This window comes from Arachis hypogaea, chromosome 3 (assembly GCF_003086295.3).
Source record: "Arachis hypogaea cultivar Tifrunner chromosome 3, arahy.Tifrunner.gnm2.J5K5, whole genome shotgun sequence".
NCBI classification, from domain to species: Eukaryota; Viridiplantae; Streptophyta; class Magnoliopsida; order Fabales; family Fabaceae; genus Arachis; species Arachis hypogaea.
The window spans coordinates 63686477-63699737 of record NC_092038.1 but is presented as its reverse complement, the minus strand read 5'-3'; positions in this window follow the sequence as shown (position 1 = coordinate 63699737).

Sequence of the window (13261 nt, the reverse complement as noted above, 5' to 3'; positions counted from 1 at the left end):
AATAATTTGACCTCATTAAGTTTGTTCAAGCCCACTTGATGTGCCTTGAACACCAAACTTATCATGTACTATACGCTGCATGTAAAGGGGTCTTATATTGGTTGTCAAAAGTGATTTAAAAAAATACATGAAATTCGCCTTATTACTATTATTAGAGATTCAAGAGAGAGAGTATAGAACATGGGTTGCCTCCCATGGAGTGCTTCTTTAGCGTCATTAGCTTGACGTTTGGTCCTTGTCAAGGTGGTTGATAGTGCTTGAAGTCTTCTCCCCTTGCAGTGAACCTATGTCCATTGGCCTTGTTGATAAGCTCCATATGCTCTAGGGACAAGATTTTTTTGATGGTGTACACTTCAGGTAACTGAGATGGGATGGTAGGAAGATGAGGAGGGATGGTTGGATAGTGAGCAGAGATCACTTCATCTCCTGGGGAGAAATCCTCTGTAGAGATCTTCTTGTTTCTCCATATTCTGGGTACTTTCCTCCTTGTTCCCATTGATGCTGTCTTGCTTTCTATGGACTCTTTCTCTAAGGACTCCTTATTGCTAGCTTTGTATGACTCTGGTTTGCTCAGCTTCCCTTAAGTTACCTTTGAATGAGGTTCTTCTTGAATACATGGCTTCCCAACCAACGGGGTTTCCAATTGTGTTGTTTGTGCTTCCTTGTTTGGTTCCTCCATCAGCTCATTGTCATCATGATCTACTTCTTGTGAGAGGTTGAAAACATTGAAAGTGAGCTGCTCGTCATGTATTCTCAGCACTAACTCTCCTCGCTCTACATCTATGAGTGCTCTAGCTGTGGCTAGGAATGGCCTTCCCAAAATGATGGGGTAAATAGGATTCTCATCCATTTCCAGGACAATAAAGTCTGTGTGAAGATAGTAGCTCCCAACCTTCACTAGCACATTTTCAACTACTCCTATTGCCTGTTTTTGAGTTTTGTCAGCCGATCTGATAATTACATCAGTAGGAGTTAATTCATTGATTTGGAGCTTCTTTATGAGGGAGAGGGGCATTAAGTTGATGCTTGCTCCCAAGTCACAAAGCCCTTTGTCAATCTTTGTTTCGCCTATGGGACAGGGAATGTGGAAACTCCATGGATCCTTCTTCTTTGTGGGTGGCCCTGGTTGAATGAGAGCACTACAATCCATGTTCATCTTTATTGTCTGTCCACCCTTCAATGGACTTTTTCTGGCTAGTAGCTCCTTTATATACTTGATGTAGAAAGGAATTTGCTGGAGGGCCTTAATGAATGGTATATTTACATCAAGAGATGCAAACATATCGAGGAACCTTGAATACATTCTCCTTGCTACACCACCTTTAAGCCTTTGGGGAAAAAGTGCATATGGGTTCAATACCTCCTTCTTCTTCAGCTCTCCCGTGAGTATGGGTTGGGGTGTATGACTTATTTCTTCCCGGTTGTCCTTGTGATTATCATGGAGGTGTTCTACTCCATTCATACTCCTCTCATCATTTGTGGTTATCATCTTACATTCCTCCCACCTTACTTTCTTTGTTTCTCCCCTTGGATTCTTCTCTGTGTCACTGGGAAATCCATCAGTGGGTTTGGGAATTTGTTGAGATAGATACCCTACCTGGGACTCCAATCTCTTAATGTTTTCCCTTGGTTTTTGATATTGGCTCGCACTTCTTCCTTAAACACCTTGTTGTCTTGGACTTCTGGTGCACGAAATTGCAATCACACTTTGCAATCCCGCACAACTAACCAGCAAGTGCACTGGGTCGTCCAAGTAATACCTTACGTGAGTAAGGGTCGATCCCACGGAGATTGTCGGCTTGAAGCAAGCTATGGTTATCTTGTAACTCTTAGTCAGGATATCAAAGATTATCAGGATTGATTGTAAAAAGCAAAAGAACATAAAACAGGTACTTGAATTGCAGTGATGGAGAATAGGTTGAGGTTTTGGAGATGCTCTGTCTTCTGAACCTCTGCTTTCCTACTGTCTTCTTCTTCAAACACGCAAGGCTCCTTCCATGGCAAGATGTATGTAGGGTTTCACCGTTGTCAATGGCTACCTCCCATCCTCTCAGTGGAAATGTTCAACGCACCCTGTCACGGCACGGCTATCCATCTGTCGGTTCTCAATCAGGCCGGAATAGAATCCAGTGATTCTTTTGCGTCTGTCACTAACGCCCCGCCCTCAGGAGTTTGAAGCTCGTCACAATCATTCAATCATTGAATCCTACTCAGAATACCACAGACAAGGTTTAGACCTTCCGGATTCTCTTGAATGCCGCCATCAGTTCTAGCTTATACCACGAAGATTCTGGTTAAGGAATCCAAGAGATATCTACTTAATCTAAGGTAGAACGGAGGTGGTTGTCAGGCACACGTTCATAGTTGAGAATGATGATGAGTGTCACGGATCATCACATTCATCCGGTTTAAGAACAAGTAATATCTTAGAATGGAAGCAAGCATGATTGAATGAAAAACAGTAGTAGTTGCATTAATCCATCAAGACACAGCAGAGCTCCTCACCCCCAACCATGGGGTTTAGAGACTCATGCCGTGGAAGGTACACAAAGAAACGTGTAAAGTGTCATGAGGTACAGATACAATGTCAAAAGATCCTATTAATAGTGAACTAGTAACCTAGGGTATACAGAAATGAGTAAATGACATAAAAATCCACTTCTGGGTCCACTTAGTGTGTGCTTGGGCTGAGCATTGAAGCTTTCATTTGTAGAGACTTTTTCTGGAGTTAAACGCCAGCTTTCATGCCAGTTTGGGCGTTTAACTCCAAGTTTTATGCCAGTTCCAGCGTTAAACGCTGGAAATTCTGAGGCTGATTTGCCATGCCGGTTTGGGCCATCAAATCTCGGAAAAAGTATGGACTATTATACATTGCTGGAAAGCCCAGGATGTCTACCTTCCAACGCCGTTGCGAGCGCGCCAATTTGGCTTCTGTAGCTCCAGAAAATCCACTTCGAGTGCAGGGAGGTCAGAATCCAACAGCATCTGCAGTCCTTTTCAGTCTCTGAATCAGATTTTTGCTCAGGACCCTCAATTTCAGCCAGAAAATACCTGAAATCAGAGAAAAACACACAAACTCATAGTAAAGTCCAGAAAAGTGAATTTTAACTAAAAACTAATAAAAATATACTAAAAACTAACTAAAATATACTAAAAACATACTGAAAACAATGCCAAAAAGCGTACAAATTATCCGCTCATCACAACACCAAACTTAAATTGTTGCTTGTCCCCAAGCTACTGAAAATCAAAATAAGATAAAAAGAAGAGAACATACTAGAGACTCCAAAATATCAAGGAAACTTAGCTCCAATTAGATGAGCGGGACTAGTAGCTTTTTGCTTCCGAACAGTTTTGGCATCTCACTTTATCCTTTGAAGCTCAGAATGATTGGCATCTATAGTAACTCAGAACTCAGATAGTGTTATTGATTCTCCTAGTTAAGTATAATGATTCTTGAACATAGCTAGTGTATGAGTCTCGGCTGTGGCCCAAAGCACTCTGTCTTCCAGTATTACCACCGGATACATACATGCCACATACACATACTTGGGTGAACCTTTTCAGATTGTGACCCAGCTTTGCTAGAGTCCCCAATTAGAGGTGTCCAGGGTTCTTAAGCACACTCTTTTTTTGCCTTGGATCACAACTTTATTTCTTTCTTTTCTTCTTTTTTTTCGTTTTTTTTTTGAATCACTGCTTTTTCTTGCTTCAAGAATCAATTTGATATTTTTTTTCAGATCCTCAATAACAGTTCTCTTTTTCCCTCATTCTTTCAAGAGCCAACAATTTTAACATTCTCAAAACAACAAATTCAAAAGACATATGCACTGTTCAAGCATTCATTCGGAAAGCAAAAAGTATTGTCACCACATCAAACTAATTCAACTAGTTTCAAGGATAAATTCGAAATCCTGTACTTCTTGTTCTTTTGTGATTAAAGCACTTTTCATTTAAGAGAGGTGATGGACTCATAGGACATTCATAGCTTTAAGACATGAATTTTAAATTTTATTAATTATGAATTAAGAACAAGACTCAAAAATAGATATAAGATGATACTAAAACAAAAAACGAAAAAAATTAAATAGGCTCCTAATGATAGAGGTTTTCACAGAGTTAGGACTCAACAACCTTGATTTTGAGAAGTGGATGCTCCCTCAAATTGAGGGGAGAATTTTTGGCGTTTCAGTTCTTGAAGTTCACGCCCCTGCTTCTCTTGTTCCTTCAGCAATTTGCAGAGCATGTAGTTCTGATTCTGCTGTTCTTCCTTAAGTTGCTCCATAGTTTCTTGCAACTTGGTGATAGATGCTTCTAGGCTGGCCCAGTAGCCAATTTCAGGAAATTCAGGGAGGAACTCCTGCGCCCTCCTTTTGATAGAGTTGTCTTGCACTTGTCTTTCCATTGACTTTTTGGTAATTGGATGTTCAATGGGTATGAATTCATCTACTCACATCTTTACCCCAGCCTCTTTACAGAGCAAGGAGATCAAGCTTGGGTAAGCCAATTTGGCTTCAGTGGAATTCCTATTTGCAATTGTGTAGATCTCACAAGCAATTACATGATGAATCTCCACTTCTTTTCCAAGCATAATGCAATGAATCATCACTGCTCTCTTGATAGTGACCTCAGAACGGTTGCTAGTGGGCAGTATGGAACGCCCAATAAAGTCTAGCCAACCTCTTGCAATTGGTTTGAGGTCTCCCCTCTTGAGTTGGTTTGGGACACCCTTTGAATTGGTTATCCACTTAGTTCCAGGGAGGCATATGTCCTCTAGAACTTGATCTAACCCTTTATCTGCTCTCACCATTCTCCTATTAAAGGAATCAGGATCATCCTGCAGTTGAGGCAATTTGAAGATTTCTCTTATTTTGTCCAGATGGAAGTACATAACTTTCCCTCTGACCATGGTTCTGTAGGTATGGTAAGCAGTTCCAGTCATTCTCTGCTTATCTGTTAGCCACAGATTTGAGTAGAATTCCTGAACCATATTTCTTCCAACCTTTATCTCAGGATTGGTTAGAATTTCCCATCCTTTGTTTCGAATTTGCTCTTGGATCCCCGGATATTCATCTTCTTTCAGATCAAATTTAACTTCCGGGATCACTGACCTCAGACCCATTATTTTGTGATAATGGTCTTCATGTTCTTTGGTTAAGAACTTCTCTTGATTCCAAAGATTCTTTGGATTATTCTCTTTCTTTCCTCTTAAATTGGTTAGTTTTCCCTTAGGAGCCATGATCTTGATGAATCTTGGCTCAGTGATCACGGAAAAGCACACCAAACTTAGAGGTTTGCTTGTCCTCAAGCAAAAGAAAGGAAGGAGGAGAGAGAGGAGAAGAGCAAATTCGAATGGTGTGGGGGAATGGTGAGGCCGAACGTCTATATATAAGGGGGGAAGAAGAGATTTCGAAAAATTGGAAGGAGATTTGAGAAGATGTGAAGAGATTTTGAGAGATTGGTGAGTTTTTGAACAAGATTTGGGATTGATTTGAGAGATTTGAAGAATGATTTTGATTTTTGAAGATTTGAAGGTGAATGATGAAAGGTTTAAATGTGTTTATGTAGAAAAGTATGGGTCAAAAAAGGAAAGTTTGAAAAAAAAAATTGATTGGAAAGCAAAATCTTGGTCCCCCACCTTTCTGGCGTTAAACGCCCAGAATGGTATCCATTCTGGCGTTTAACGCCCATTTGTTAGCCAATGTGGGCGTTTAACGCCCAGCCAGGTGCCCTGGCTGGCGTTAAACGCCAGGATTCCCTTTATCACTGGGCGTTTTGCTAAACGCCCAGGATGCTACACACCTGGCGTTAAACGCCCAGAATGGTGCCCATTCTGGCGTTTAACGCCCAAAATGGCACCTTTACTGGCGTTAAACGCCCAGAATGGTGCCCATTCTGGCGTTTAACGCCCAAAATGCCCCTTATTGGCATTTTTTCGCCAGTAAGCTCTTTTTCTCTGCTTTTTGCACCAAATCCTTCTGTAACTCTGTGAATTCCTTCATTTTTGATACTTGCCTCTGTAGAAACAAAACATATAACCTGCTAATGACTGGGTTGCCTCCCAGCAAGCGCTTCTTTATTGTCTTTAGCTGGACCTTTACTGAGGATCATTCCAGCCTCAGTTTTGAGCATTCCTGCTCAATATTGCTTTCAAGATAATGCTTGATTCTCTGTCCATTAACAATGAACTTTCTGTCAGAATCAATATCCTGAAGCTCAACATATCCATATGGTGACACTCCTGTAATCACATACGAACCCCTCCATCGGGATTTAAGTTTTCCTGGGAATAATCTGAGCCTAGAGTTGAAGAGCAGAACTTTTTGTCCTGGCTCAAAGATTCTGGATGACAACTTCTTGTCATGCCATTTCTTTGCCTTTTCCTTATAAATCTTTGCATTTTCAAAGGCACTGAGTCTAAATTCATCTAGCTCATTTAGCTGGAGTAATCTCTTTTCACCAGCTAACTTAGCATCTAGGTTTAGGAATCTGGTTGCCCAGTAGGCTTTATGTTCCAGTTCCACGGGCAGATGACAGGCCTTCCCATACACCAGTTGGTATGGAGAGGTTCCTATTGAAGTCTTGAATGCTGTTCTGTATGCCCACAGAGCATCATCCAAACTCTTTGCCCAATCCTTTCTTCGGGCTATCACAGTCCATTCTAGGATTCTTTTTAGCTCTCTGTTAGAGACTTCAGCTTGCCCATTTGTCTGTGGATGATACGGAGTTGCCACTTTGTGGCTAATTCCATATCTAACCATAGCAGAGTATAGCTGTCTATTGCAGAAATGAGTGCCCCCGTCACTGATTAGTACTCTGGGAACACCAAATCTACTGAAGATGTGTTTCTGGAGGAATTTCAGCACGGTCTTGGTATCATTAGTGGGTGTAGCAATTGTTTCTACCCACTTAGATACATAGTCCACTGCTACCAAAATGTAAGTGTTTGAGTATGATGGTGGGAATGGACCCATGAAGTCAATTCCCCATACATCAAACAATTCTATCTCTAATATCCCTTGTTGAGGCATGGCATATCCGTGAGGCAAGTTACCAGCTCTTTGGCAACTGTCACAGTTACGCACAAACTCTCGGGCATCTTTATAGAGAGTAGGCCAGAAGAAGCCACATTGGAGGACTTTAGTGGCTGTTCACTCACTTCCAAAATGTCCTCCATACTGTGATCCATGGCAGTGCCATAGGATCCTCTGTGCTTCTTCTCTGGGTACACATCTGCGGATCATTCCGTCTGCACATCTCTTAAAGAGATATGGCTCATCCCATAGGTAGTACTTGGCATCTGAAATTAATTTCTTTCTTTGCACTCTGCTGTACTCCTGGGGTATGAACCTCACAGCTTTATAGTTTGCAATATCTGCAAACCATGGAGCTTCCTGAATGGCAAAGAGTTTCTCATCTGGGAAAGTCTCAGAAATCTCAGTAGAAGGGAGGGACGCCCCAACTACTGGTTCTATTCGGGACAGATGATCAGCTACCTGGTTCTCTGTCCCTTTTCTGTCTCTTAACTATATCAAACTCTTGCAGAAGCAACACCCATCTTATTAGCCTGGGTTTTGAATCCTGCTTTGTGAGTAAGTATTTAAGAGCAGCATGGTCAGTGTACACAACCACTTTGGATCTCACTAGATAGGATCTAAACTTGTCAATGGCATAGACCACTACAAGTAACTCTCTTTCTGTGGTTGTGTAATTCTTCTGTGCATCATTTAGAACACGGCTGGCGTAATAAATGACGGGCAGAAGCTTGTTATGCCTCTGTCCCAACACTGCACCAATGGCATGGTCACTGGCATCACACATTAGTTCAAATGGCAATGTCCAATCGGGTGCAGAGATGACTGGTGCTGTGACCAGCTTAGCTTTCAGGGTCTCAAATGCATGCAGACACTGTGTGTCAAACACAAATGGTGTGTCAGCAGCTAGCAGGTTACTCAAAGGTTTTGCAATTTTCGAAAAATCCTTTATAAACCTTCTGTAGAATCCTGCATGCCCTAGAAAGCTTCTGATTGCCTTAACATTGGCAGGTGGTGGTAATTTTTCAATTACCTCTACCTTTGCCTTATCCACCTCTATTCCCCTGCTTGAAATTTTGTGTCCAAGGGCAATTCCTTCAGTCACCATAAAGTGACATTTCTCCCAGTTTAAAACCAGGTTAGTCTCTTGGCACCTTTTCAGGACAAGTGCTAGGTGGTTAAGACAGGAGCTGAATGAGTCTCCATATACTGAGAAGTCATCCATGAAGACTTCCAGGAATTTCTCCACCATATTAGAGAAGATGGATAACATGCATCTCTGAAAGGTTGCAGGAGCATTACACAGACCAAAAGGCATCCTCCTGTAGGCAAACACGCCAGAAGGGCAAGTAAATGCTGTTTTCTCTTGGTCCTGAGGATCTACTGCAATTTGGTTGTAACCCGAATAGCCATCCAAAAAGCAGTAATAATCATGACCAGCTAGTCTTTCTAGCATTTGGTCTATGAATGGTAAAGGAAAATGATCCTTTCTGGTGGCTGTATTGAGCCTTCTGTAATCAATACACATACGCCACCCTGTGACTGTTCTTGTAGGAACCAGTTCATTTTTTTCATTATGAACCACTGTCATGCCTCCCTTCTTGGGGACAACTTGTACAGGGCTCACCCAGGGGCTGTCAGAAATAGGATAAATAATCCCAGCCTCTAGTAATTTAGTGACCTCTTTCTGCACCACCTCCTTCATGGCTGGATTTAGCCTCCTCTGTGGTTGGACCACTAGTTTGGCATTATCCTCCAACAGGATCTTGTGCATGCATCTAGCTGGGCTAATGCCCTTAAGATCACTTATGGACCACCCAAGAGCTGTCTTGTGTGTCCTTAGCACTTGAATCAGTGCTTCCTCTTCCTGTGGATTTAAAGCAGAGCTTATAATCACTGGAAAAGTGTCACCCTCTCCCAGAAATGCATACTTCAGGGATGGTGGTAGTGGTTTGAGTTCAGGTTTGGGAGGCTTATCCTCCTCCTGAGGAATTTTCGAAAATTCCTTTGTTTCCTCTGTTTCTTCTTGATCAGGTTGAGCATCCTTGAAGATGTCCTCAAGCTCTGATTCTAGGCCTTCAGTCATATTGATCTCTTCTACCAGAGAGTCAATAATGTTAGCGCCCATGCAGTCATTTGGTGTGTCTGGATGCTGCATAGCTTTTACAGCATTCAACTTGAACTCATCCTCATTGACTCTCAGGGTTACTTCCCCTTTTTGTACATCAATAAGAGTTCGTCCAGTTGCTAGGAAAGGTCTTCCTAGAATGAGAGTTGCACTCTTGTGCTCCTCCATTTCCAGCACCACAAAGTCAGTTGGAAAGGCGAATGGCCCAACCTTGACAATCATGTCCTCTATTATGCCTGATGGATGTTTAATGGAGCCATCAGCAAGTTGGAGGCATATCCGGGTTGGTTTGACTTCTTCAGTCAACCCAAGCTTTCTGATAGTGGATGCAGGTATTAGATTGATACTTGCTCCAAGATCACATAAGGCTGTCTTAGTGCAAGCGCCTTCTAATGTGCATGGTATCATAAAGCTCCCTGGATCTTGAAGCTTTTCTGGTAAGCTTTTCAAGATGACTGCACTGCATTCTTCAGTGAGAAATACTTTTTCTGTTTCTCTCCAATCCTTCTTATGACTTAAGATTTCTTTCATGAACTTAACATAAGAAGGTATTTGCTCAAGTGCCTCTGCAAACGGAATCTTTATTTCAAGAGTCCTTAGATAGTCTGCAAAGCGGGCAAATTGCTTATCCTGTTCCGCTTGGCGGAGTTTTTGAGGATAAGGCATCTTGGCCTTATATTCTTCAACCTTAGACTCTGCAGGTTTATTCCTTACAGAAGTGGTTGAAGAAGCCTTTTTAGAGGGATTACTGTCAGCACTCTCAGGTGTCTGATCCTCTCTTGGCGTCTGAACGCCAGAATTGGGAGAAGATTGGGCGTTTAACGCCAACTTCTCTCCCTTCTCTGGCGTTTAAACGCCAGAACTGGGCAGGGAATGGGCGTTTAACGCCAGCTTTCCCCCCTTTTCTGGCGTTTGAACGCCAAAAGTGTTCCTCTCTGGGCTCTTACTGTCCTCAGAGGGATTTTGAACAGTGGTTTGGTTATCCTCTGTCAATTGTTCCTTATTTGGCTTTTGGCCCTTTTGAGCAGTGTTATTCAATGTCTTCCCACTCCTCAATTGAACTGCTTGACATTCTTCTGTTATCTGTTTAGATATTTGCTGTTTTGCTTGATTCAACTGCAGTTCTATATTCTTGTTAGCAACTTTAGTTTCGTGGAGCATCTCTTTAAATTCTGCTAACTGTTCTGTCATCAGGAGCAATTGTTGATTAAGCTCAATCATCTGTTCTTGAGGATTGGGATCAGTGGCTACTGCCATGACTTCCTCTTTTGGGGAGAACTCATTGCTAGAGTACAAATATTGATTTCTAGCAACAGTGTCTATAAGCTCTTGAGCCTCCTCAATTGTCTTCCTCATGTGTATAGATCCACCAGCTGAGTGGTCTAAAGACATCTGAGCTTTTTCTGTAAGCCCGTAGTAGAAGATGTCTAACTGTACCCACTCTGAAAACATTTCAGAGGGGCATTTTCTTAACATACCTCTATACTTCTCCCAGGCATTATAAAGGGATTCATTATCCTCTTGTTTAAAGCCTTGGATGTCCAGCCTTAACTGTGTCATCCTCTTTGGAGGGTAAAAGTGATTCAAGAATTTGTCTGATAACTGTTTCCATGTCTTTATGCTTGCTGTAGGTTGGTTATTCAACCACCTCTTAGCTTGATCTTTTACAGCAAATGGAAACAATAATAGTCTGTAGACATCCTGCTCCACCTCTTTATCACGTACTGTGTCAGCAATTTGTAAGAACTGTGCCAAAAACTCAGTAGGCTCTTCCTGAGGAAGACCGGAATACTGGCAATTTTGCTGCACTATGATAATGAGTTGAGGGTTTAGCTCAAAGCTGCTTGCTTTGATGGGAGGTGTACAGATGCTACTCCCATATGCAGCTGTAATGGGGTTAGCATATGACCCCAGAGTCCTTCTGGACTGATCAATCCCACTTAGGTCCATAATGGATAAAGGAAAATGATATGGATTGCAAATAGATAAAAATATATTTATTTTTTTATTTATTTTTTTTTTGAATTAACCGAAAAATAAAATAAAAACAAAAGGAAAATAAAAATTTGAAAATTAAAAGAGAATAAGATCAAAGCAAATTGAAAACTGAATCAATTAGTTAATTAAAAAGATTTTGAGATTAGCAATTAGAAAGATATGATTGAAAAATTTTTTTATGAAAAAGATTTGATTTTTGAAATGAGGAAAGAGAAAAACAACAAAATGACACCAAACTTAAAATTTTTAGAAAATCAAACACAAATTTTCGAAAATTTTAAAGGAAAAACACAAAGAGGACACCAAACTTAGAATTTTTACGGATCAAAATGGGACTAAAGACATGCAAATTCGAAAATTAGAAGAAAAACAAAAGCATGCAATTGACACCAAACTTAAAATATGAAACTAGACTCAACTAAAAGACTCTAAACTGACGAAAACAAAACAGTCCTAATCTAAGCAACAAGATAAGCCGTCAGTTGTCCAAACTCGAACAATCCCCGGCAACGGCGCCAAAAACTTGGTGCACGAAATTGCAATCACACTTTGCAATCCCGCACAACTAACCAGCAAGTGCACTGGGTCGTCCAAGTAATACCTTACGTGAGTAAGGGTCGATCCCACGGAGATTGTCGGCTTGAAGCAAGCTATGGTTATCTTGTAACTCTTAGTCAGGATATCAAAGATTATCAGGATTGATTGTAAAAAGCAAAAGAACATAAAACAGGTACTTGAATTGCAGTGATGGAGAATAGGTTGAGGTTTTGGAGATGCTCTGTCTTCTGAACCTCTGCTTTCCTACTGTCTTCTTCTTCAAACACGCAAGGCTCCTTCCATGGCAAGTTGTATGTAGGGTTTCACCGTTGTCAATGGCTACCTCCCATCCTCTCAGTGGAAATGTTCAACACACCCTGTCACGGCACGGCTATCCATCTGTCGGTTCTCAATCAGGCCGGAATAGAATCCAGTGATTCTTTTGCGTCTGTCACTAACGCCCCGCCCTCAGGAGTTTGAAGCTCGTCACAATCATTCAATCATTGAATCCTACTCAGAATACCACAGACAAGGTTTAGACCTTCCGGATTCTCTTGAATGCCGCCATCAGTTCTAGCTTATACCACGGAGATTCTGGTTAAGGAATCTAAGAGATATCTACTTAATCTAAGGTAGAACAGAGGTGGTTGTCAGGCACACGTTCATAGTTGAGAATGATGATGAGTGTCACGGATCATCACATTCATCCGGTTTAAGAACAAGTAATATCTTAGAATGGAAGCAAGCATGATTGAATGAAAAACAGTAGTAGTTGCATTAATCCATCAAGACACAGCAGAGCTCCTCACCCCCAACCATGGGGTTTAGAGACTCATGCCGTGGAAGGTACACAAAGAAACGTGTAAAGTGTCATGAGGTACAGATACAATGTCAAAAGATCCTATTAATAGTGAACTAGTAACCTAGGGTATACAGAAATGAGTAAATGACATAAAAATCCACTTCTGGGTCCACTTAGTGTGTGCTTGGGCTGAGCATTGAAGCTTTCATTTGTAGAGACTTTTTTTGGAGTTAAACGCCAGCTTTCATGCCAGTTTGGGCGTTTAACTCCAAGTTTTATGCCAGTTCCAGCGTTAAACGCTGGAAATTCTGAGGCTGATTTGCCATGCCGGTTTGGGCCATCAAATCTCGGGAAAAGTATGGACTATTATACATTGCTGGAAAGCCCAGGATGTCTACTTTCCAACGCCGTTGAGAGCGCGCCAATTTGGCTTCTGTAGCTCCAGAAAACCCACTTCGAGTGCAGGGAGGTCAGAATCCAACAGCATCTGCAGTCCTTTTCAGTCTCTGAATCAGATTTTTGCTCAGGACCCTCAATTTCAGCCAGAAAATACCTGAAATCATAGAAAAACACACAAACTCATATTAAAGTCCAGAAAAGTGAATTTTAACTAAAAACTAATAAAAATATACTAAAAACTAACTAAAATATACTAAAAACATACTGAAAACAATGCCAAAAAGCGTACAAATTATCCGCTCATCAACTTCTCTGCATAAGTTTTCAAGTAGAGCCTCAATCTTTGAGAGTCTATCATCTGTT